The sequence below is a fragment of the Apis laboriosa genome, unplaced genomic scaffold (genome assembly GCF_014066325.1).
Source record: "Apis laboriosa isolate Shangri-la unplaced genomic scaffold, ASM1406632v1 scaffold50_cov145, whole genome shotgun sequence".
Taxonomy (NCBI): domain Eukaryota; kingdom Metazoa; phylum Arthropoda; class Insecta; order Hymenoptera; family Apidae; genus Apis; species Apis laboriosa.
Genome location: NW_025223540.1, coordinates 166,299 through 176,743, shown reverse-complemented (window position 1 = coordinate 176,743; position 10,445 = coordinate 166,299). Strand labels below are relative to the sequence as shown.

The 10,445-nt window shown below is 16.1% G+C and overlaps 1 protein-coding gene across 1 annotated transcript in view; it reads left to right on the top strand.

Moving 5' to 3' along the window:
- The first annotated feature begins 3,209 nt into the window (after positions 1-3,209).
- The window catches only part of LOC122717445 (acyl-CoA Delta-9 desaturase-like), a 30,776-nt gene continuing 23,540 nt past the window's right edge, over positions 3,210-10,445 (top strand). The window contains exon 1 of the mRNA XM_043941498.1: positions 3,210-3,462. The gene's annotated coding sequence lies outside the window, so the exon portion shown is untranslated. The remainder of the gene's footprint in view (positions 3,463-10,445) is intronic.

Genomic DNA, 10,445 nt, shown 5'->3' with positions numbered 1-10,445 from the left:
TATATTTTTAAAGATAATATTACTTTTGTTAATATTACTTTTAAAATGAAATGTTTTTATATCTAATTTTATTAGATTTTAACTTTAATTTGTAACAAATAAGTTTATTTGAATAATAAAGTTTTAAATTTTTGCTTTTTTTTTATAATTTTAAAATTAAAAAGTATTAACTTTAAAATTAGTAAGAGCAATCAACATAAAAAAAATAAAAAAATAAAAAAATAAAAAATAATTCATATGTGAATTTGCATAATTGATATTTAATATTTTTTATTATTTATATGAAAATCGCTTGCATATTAAAATTTAAATTTGTCAAATGAATCATTCAAATACAACTGAAAGAAGTAAAATAATTTTTAATAAATAATATTCTTTAAAATTTTTTTTAAATATATATTTTTTTGTTATAATTAAATATGTAAAAACTTAATATATATATATAAACTTAATATAAAATATATATGTAAAAACTTAATATATACTATAAAAATATTATAAAAAATAATTATAATAAAAAAATATTACACACAAGAATGTTACATTATTTAATATATATATATTCAAAATTATTATATTTCTAAAATGGATATTTAACAAAATTATTAAATGAAATTATATTATAAATATCTGTATAATATTTTCCAGCGATTTTTTTTTGACAAATAAATATACAGTGCTATGTACAGACATTTTCATTAAAAAAAATTATTGACATTCATTATGATCTATTTTTTTTAAAAAATGCAATTTATTTTAATTTTCCAATAATTTTTTTTTATAAACATATTTTTATTTACTATTCAATGATATGTATTTAATATGAAAAAATATATAAATATACAATTAATAATTAAAATCAAAGCAATTAATTTATTACAATAATAAATTTATTTTTTATTATAATATTATAAAAATATATAGAATTATATGACGATCTGAACAAAGATTCATGCTAATAAAATTTCAATATGTAACTATAGATGTTACATCATTCATAATGATACTTTAGACTTTGGAATTTAGATTAATTTGACGATACTGATATATAGAAAAAAACAGCCAATACGATGACAAAGCAATCATTAAATTTTATTGAAATTTTCTTAAATTTTTATTTTTTTATTAATTTTTATAATAGATTTTAATATTAATTAGATAATATTAAAGATTATAATAATATATATTATGATATGACATATATAATATATAAAATTAAAAGATATATTCATATATTATTATAAATATAATGACTTCATGTCAATATACATATTTTCTAAAGGTAAAATTTCAAGTAAGCACTAAACACACATATGATACCAATATACTATGTATTTATTAAAAATAACATGCACAGATGTGTACAAATAAAAAATCAAAAAAATATAAATATGTATAAATATTTAAAAAAATTATTTCTTAGTAAAGATATTTGTTTTTTTATTGTATATACATTTTTTTACATTATAAATTATAATTATATTCAATAATATACGTTATACGTGGAATTATTAACTATATATTATTAAAAAATATATTAAAAAATATATTATTAAAAAATATATTTTAATAAATAAATTTATAATTTTGGCGATATTAAATTTTAATGCTTAGAATATATTCATTTTTATTTTATTGAAAAATAAAATTATAACGTTATAGCTATTTAACCGACTGTTGATAACATTTCATGAAAACAAGATTTATATAAAGCATTAAGAGAATTAAAAAAAAACTAAAAAAATATATATAAATATATACTTATATGAATATTAATTAACATTTAAATATATATATATAAATCTATTTTAATATATATATATATAAATCTATTTAAATATATATATAAATCTATTTTTAAAATAACATTTAAAAAAATTTATAATAATATTATAATAATAATATTTAAATAAATTTTAATTTTAATTTTAAGTAATGATTAAGCAGATAATTAAAAGAAAATTTTAATCATTGTATATGAAAAAAAAAATGTTTATAAATATAATATAAAAATATAAAATAAAGGATAAAATTGATTAAAATTAAAATATAAAATTTTAAATATTGAAATTGAAACGAAAATTAATATTTTTAAGTAGAATATATAATTATTTTTGTTTCAAGAAAAAAATAATTCTGTATATATATATTTAAAATGTAGCTATAAGCTAAAATATAAATACAAATATAATATAATATTTATAAATTTATATATTATTATATATATTTGTATAAAATTTAAATAAATATAAATAAAAAATACAAATAATTTTTCTATCTTATCTTTGTTTTGTAATAATGTAACTCGGTATAATATGTATCGATGTATAATATGAAGTATGCAATATTAATGAACTTAATTAAGAATAAAAAAAAATTTTTTAAAATAAATCAATTTTTATAAAATAAATCAATAGATTTTCAATCTTAATCAATTACTATACTATAATATGATTTTAAATATATAATTGATCAAATGAAAAATGTATACATTATATAAAAATGGACACTATACAAAATAATAAATAAATAAATCTCACAATAAAAAAAAATATTTTAATCTCAATTTTATCTCTATCATATAAAAATGTATAAAAAATATATAATTTAATAATATGTATAAATTTAATAATCATCAGAACAGAAAAAAAACTCTTATTAATTTTTGTAATTTAATTTATTATAAAATATAATAATTTTCAGTAAATTATAAAATATAATTATTTATTATTATATTTTCAAGTATATAATTATATAAAATAAAAAAAGTATTATAATTATTTTTTATTTACAATATTGTAATAAAATGAAATAAATTTCTAACTTTTTCACTCTCTTTTATCTCTATTTTAATAAATAATATAATAAATATTAATGACAAAATGTTTTTACAGAGTTTTATTTAAATAAAATTATTATTTTAAAAATAATTTTTAAGAATTATAAAAAAAACAAATAAGGCAAGATAGATATTATAAATAAAGAAATATATATTTTCAAGTATTTTTTAATATTCTGTCATTGACATGATAGACATGTCAAAAGATACATTGATGTGTTTTGGTAAAGAATCATAGGCATTTGTTCCCAATATCAATGCAAGAAAACTCCGCATCGAGGCGCTGTCTACTACTTCCGTCTAGTGTCAAGCGTTAGTCGTGTTTGTGTTCGTTGGCAATCCTATTTAGTTCCGCCGCGTGGTGCCGGCGTTTCAGTCTTGATTCTCTGTTAGAACATTCAAGTTATTAGAAAGTGATAATAAATATATTAAAATTAGAGATTTGATATAATTGGAATCTTTTGTGACTATAATTTCATACAAAATAGTGTTTGTTGTACATTGTGCATAATATTGGAAATCGACGTTAGATATATATATATATATATATATATATACATCAATCTAATTCAACAAATAAGGTTAACCGGCGATAAGTTTAAGATAAGAAAATAGAAACAGAGGTACGTTTTCCATTTTTTTTTTTTTTATTACATTTTTTATTCATTATTATCATATAATTATTATTATTGAAAATAAAATTTCATTCGAAAGAATCAAAAATTTTAAAATTAATTATAAAACATAATAGTCGGATAATAACCGGAAATAATTTTCAGTGAAATAATTTTCTTTTTTATATAGCTTAGATATTCTTTTCTTTTTTTTAACGTTTTTTCATCGAAAAATAAACCAGAGATTATAATAATTTCTTTCTTAATTTCTTTCTTAATCGACATCATGATATTATTGTATAATAATATTGAATGATAATATATGTTATATTTTTTATAATTTTGAAATATTCAAAATGTAACGGTATATATAATGTATTATTCTGGATTTAATAACGATCGACTCTAAGAATCAATTCTAAGAAATCATTAAATTATTTTTCTTCAAATGTGAAATACCATTTTTTTTTCATTTGATCGTAAGGAAAATTTTTTTACAAGATATATGCTACAACGACGGAAATAGAGTAGAATTCAAATTTAAGAAATAATTTTAGTATTATTTAGTATTATTTTAGTATTATTTTAGTAATTATTTTAATATTATTAAAAAATTTAAGTAATTATGCTATTTTTTCTTCTATATTCTTCTATATTATAAGTATCCAATAGGAAAAGAAAGTTTATAATCGGTCTAATTGATAAGTAGATAATATATTCTTAAATAGTTCCATCTAAAAAAAAGTCGATTAGTATCGATAACGTAATTTGCATTTATTACATCACGCAATTTATGAATATATAAATAATTATTTATATTCTACTACGATAATAATTATAATACTGCGATATAAATATTGGTTTGAGAATTCATTTATAGAAATTTTTATTATTTATTATTTTTTTTATTATTATATAAATAATAAAAATAGTAATATTTTTATCATTCTATTATATTTATCTATTTAAAAGTTTATTGATGTGTTATTTACTATTGATGTAGAAGAGATTTTTTTCATATAACTGCTTAATATTTTTCTTAATTTATATAGAGAATCTTATTTAATTTTGATAGTATTATTTTATATTTCTTAACATTTTTCTTAATTTATACAGAGAAGCTGTGTTTATTTAATTTTGATAATATTTTAACTTATACCAAAAAATATTTTAAATAAAAATTGAATAAGACTAAGTATAAGAGAACATATTATTTATGATATTATTAGTTTTTTTTCTTGAAGAATATATAATATGTTATGAAAAATATAACATATTATAAAAATATATAATTATAGTAAAGGTTACATAGTTACATTAATTTTGTTTTTTTAAATAAATATATTATATAAATAGATATTTAATATATTAATCGATGTTCTTTTAAAAAAAAAATATTAATTTTTGTATGCCTAAAATTTATTAAAAAATATTTCAGAAAATATTTTACTTGTTTCATGCAAGATAAGAAAATAAACAAATGAGCATCACTTTATATTTCTTGTTTCTCATGTGATAAATTTTTAAATTAAAATATTTTCTAAACTAATAATTTTTAGACATATATGGGTTAATATTTTTTTTATAGAAAAGTATTTTATATAAGTTTTTTATAGAAGAAATGATAAAAATATATAATTATATATATAAATATATAAATGATAAAAGTATATAATATATTTCATTATAAATGGAAATATAATTTTAAAAAATTGATCTTTATATAATCTTTATGATTTAAAAAAAAATTAATAACAAAATATGCCTTTTTTGATTCCACTCAACTTTTATCTAAAATATTAAATATAAATAATAATAGTGAAAAAATCAAGATATCAAAATCAAATGAGACATTACATATATGTATATATTTATTAGATAAAATTTGATGGTTTTTAGATGAATTATTTATTCTTAATATAATACTTAATTCTTTGGTATACGTAAACATGATTTGATTTGTTATTAATTTTCTCATAAAAGATATTGATATAAATATTATTAATATGTATATATAATATAATGTAATATAATATAATAATATATAATGTAATAATATAATATATATATATATAATATACATATATTAAGTAACTTTATTATATAACAATATATTTATGAATTCTATTAATTTAAATACTACAAAAAAAAAGGTAAAAAATTACAAATTATACAATATCATAAATAGATGTAAAGAAATGATTAACCTCAAATTTGCTCAAGGTCATTTGATTTCAATTTTATAATTTTATTTAAATCTTAAGTGATTTCGACAAGATATATCATTGCTTTTAGGCCAAATAGTATGTCAATGTCACATCTGTTGAGCTAACTGTTCGTATACATATATTTTAACTTTCGTTGTTGACAATATTATTGTGGAAAGATCTTATCGAATTTCTGCCTCGAGCAATTTAGTGGAATATTATAATTTGTCTGTACAACCACTTTGAAAATGAATTTAATAATCTAAATAATAAATATGTAATATATGTAATATAATATTAAGTATATTACAATAAATATTTAATAAATTTATTAAATATATTAAATATATTAAATTCATTAACAAATTTTAAAAATATTTTAGATAACAAAATTAAATGAGAAGTTTTATATGTATAAAAATTTGTCTATAGATTATTTTTATAGATAAATGTTCATTTTATAATCAAATTGTTAGTAATAATTGCACTTTTGGTAACAATTAATTAATTTGTATTATTTAATCGCTTGTAATTTTATACGTGATCAGATGTTAGGATGTAATCGGTCACCGGAAACGTCAATTCGATTAGGGTCGATTAGTAGCACTGCTTCGATTTAGCTTCTCTATACTTAAGCCTTCGACGCAGTGGAAAATACTTTTGCGCGTTAAAAAATCAGATGACGCATGAAGATTACATGAAAATGATAACTTAATCAGTCAATGACAATATGATATACATATATGTGAAATTTATAATTTACATGATATGTATTTATTAATTAATAATATTTCTAAAAACTTAATCATTTATTATAGAATAATATATAAGAATAATATATAAGAAGTAAGATAATAATTATAAGAATTAAGATAAATTAATGAATACTTGATTACAAAAATCGGTAATTTGAATATGCTTTATAATATTAAAATAAATCATTATATTTGAGAGTTTGGATATATATGTATAATAATTTAATATATAATAATTTATAATAATTTATAATAATGTATAATAATTTATATAAGATGAATTACATAAATTTATAAATGGTTTTCTCTGAAATTACTACATGCAAATAATTGATATAATTGTTTTTTTTTAATATCAACAATTAAAATAATTTAGAGTGTAACAAATTTTTGGAGAAGCGCTCCAATGATATAAATTTTTTTTTTTTTTTTTTTTTTAAGAAAAAATGTTTCAAATAAATATTTCGATGAATGATATTTATATCAAAAAATATTAATATATGCTCTACCTAAAAAAAAAAAAGGAAAAAAATAAAAAAAGGAATTTTTTAAGTCTCAAATCACATCACTTTAAAATTTTGTGATATTCTAAATTATTGATCGTTATCATTTATTTAAAAAAAAAATATATATCAATATCTATAATAGTTTCAGAAAAAATATGTTTTATATGATTTATTATATAAAACACTATATATATAATAATAAATATAATATATAATAATAAAATACTATATATATATAATATAGACGGCAAACATCTATATTATATATAACTTATTCAATTTTGTTTATTTTAAATTTATCTCGTTGAATAAAAAATAAGATATGATGTGAGTATGTAAACATATATTTTAAACATGAATTAATATGAATAAATAAAAAATTAAAAATTACATATTTTGATAAAATATGAGCATAATTGTAATGTAAAGAAAAATGGAAACAACTATTTCTAACTATTTGGTATATGTGTAATTTAATTAATATATGTATCTATATATCTATATATCTATGTATACTTACACAGATAAATCATATTTTTAAACATAATAAAAATTTGTCTATAATTTTTAACTAAATTAATTTTTACAAATATGTGATATATGTGATATATGAAGATTCTATCATGTCGAGTCATTGATAATATAATATGCATATTATTATATATTTATTTTATCCAATAATAACATAATACAAAAATTATGATTTTCAAGAAAACAAATTGAATATTTTCAATCTCTATAAAAATACATAAAGATATCATATTAAAATTTTAAATTAAAAGCTCAATATTTGAAAGCATACTTATAACATAATTTAATAATTTTATTTTGATATTAAAAAATTGAAATTTTGAATTAAATAGAATCACTATTATAGCAAATAAGTGATATGTATATAACACATTCTCATAAATCATAAATTGCTAGTAATAATAAATGTGTTAATATTTTTTCAATAAAATGAATGATTTAATTTCATGTTATTAATTAATCCATAAAAGAAAAAATTGATGTTCAAAAATATATAATCGTAGATTGATATCACAGATATAAAATGTTATACAATTGATCATATTTAAGTATTAATACACATTGCTTTTATTAGATATGCAAATTTTAAAATCTTATATAATTATATTAATTATAAATTTTTATTTAATTATTTTATTTTTTATTTATTATTTATTTTTATTTTTTATTTAATTTATCAAATATAATAAGAGAGTTGTTTATTTTAAAATTATTTTAATATTTAATATATATTTAATATATTTAATATAAATTCTCAATAAATAATCAATGCATAATAAATATTATTTAAATTTTAATTTCATTGTTACATTGAATTTGTTTAATATAGTTTTAATAAGAAGTAGTTTAGTAAGAAGTTTTAATAAACATATGCTTAGAAAAGAAAAAATGTATATAAAAATAAATTTGAATAATTAAATAATAAAATAATAAAATTGTCATTATACAGTATTGAAAGTATACAAATTGTCATATTAAAAATTTTATTAAATGCTTTTAAAATTTATTTTAAATTTCTATATGATAAAATCTATTCATGATTTTAATGAGAATATATTTTTATGTATTTGAGAATTTTATTTTAATGAGAATGTAATGTATTTTTCAAATTGTCTAATAATTAGGTTTTCGGATTTTCATAATAAAATTTAATAACTTTTTAAACTGAAAATCATTCTTGGAATTTGTGAAAACATTTGTTGTTTGTTTTTTTATGCATTTCAATCTTTCTAATATTGTATAAGTTTTATATGAAAAAAAATTGAAAAAACAGTCTAGTAATTTAAGATTTATATATTCTTCAACAATCATTATTCCACAAGTTCTGCATTTTTGATCTATTGATATATAGAATGAAATCATAATCATAGTATAATCAAATAAAAGATGAATCTGTTTTAAAAAATAAAAAAAAAATTGATACAACATTTTTTTCTTCGAGATTTCATTTATGAGAAAATCGATTTTGATGATTGATAATAATTATAAACAATAGAATTTATTTTAAAATTTACAATCCTGTATTTTATTATCGATTATCTCTAGCTGATTAATGTTTATTCATAATATTATTAATTCATTTATATTTTTAATGTATTCATTAAATAATTTCTGTTATTTTTCTTGTTACTAGCGATAGCCCTTTTTATAAAATTTTTAAAATTAGAAAAGATGAAATGTAGAAAAAAATGGATTATTTAATATATCTTTAAGCAAATAATTATAATATTTTTTAATAACAGTAACATTGTGACATCAGTGATTTTGAATTTTTTTTGTTTTTTTAGTAGATGATATTTTGATATTATATTATATATAATTGATATTTCTATAAGTTTGTATATATTTAGATCCATCGATGTTTATGAAATTATCGTACTTATCTCCAATCTAGTTATAAATTCTTAAGTTGGAATAGTTTGGGATATTTTGTTAATAATAATTTTAGGACTATTGTTTTTTTTTCAATATTTTATCTTTTCATAGAGTTCTGATTAGCGTTTTATTTTTATTTTTATATAGGATATTTTTTAAAAAATATTCATTTTGTTTTCACATAGAATTTTAAGTTATTATTAATAGAAAAAATCACTTAATAATTAATAATTAATAGAAGAAAAATAAATTTAATATATTGTATCATTATTTGAATGTTTTGAAATTTATTTATTTGTATATCATTAATATGGATGAAATATTTAAACTTATTAGAAAATGAATATTTGACTTTAGTTCTGTTTAGATAACTCTTAAAAATAACAAATTAATAGTTTTCTCCTAATATTAAATTTATCGAATATTTCTTCAATTGTTGTGTAGAGAATCGTTTGTGTTTTATTAATATAATATGATAAATTTGCTATATTCTTCTTTATTTGCTAATTAATTCATTAATAATATTCTTGGTGACTAAAAATATACAAATTCTATTATTTGATATTTTGCAAGCGAAAAAGTGAAATTACTGGAATGAGAAAATTTAGATTTTTGATTATTCTTTTACTTTTATTCTATTTTCAACTTATATGATGATAATTTGTTCTTTTTTTGAAAATATATTATTTTGTGTAATGTAATTATAAACTAACTTTATATTTTTGGTGCCAAAATTTTTTTTGCTAGTGATTTTTATATTAAAGTTTTTGTAATTATTATTTTGATATTGTTATTAAAAAATGAATTATTCATATAATTAGATGAAGTTTAATATTACTATTATAATATATAATATAATATACTATATATAATATTATAGATTCGAAGTTATTCGAGGTCAGAGATGTTTACATTTAGAATAACTACGTTCGTATTATTACTTGACAATAATCAATAATCAGGAATTCTTTCGATGATTTATTATTCTGAATTGTTCAAGAAAAAATACAAAACAATGAAGAATTTTTTTTTCTATTTTTTCTTAATTTTTCTTGTATAATATACGTAAATATTTATGTAACAATATAAGAACTAATTTGTTAACTGATTCATCAAAT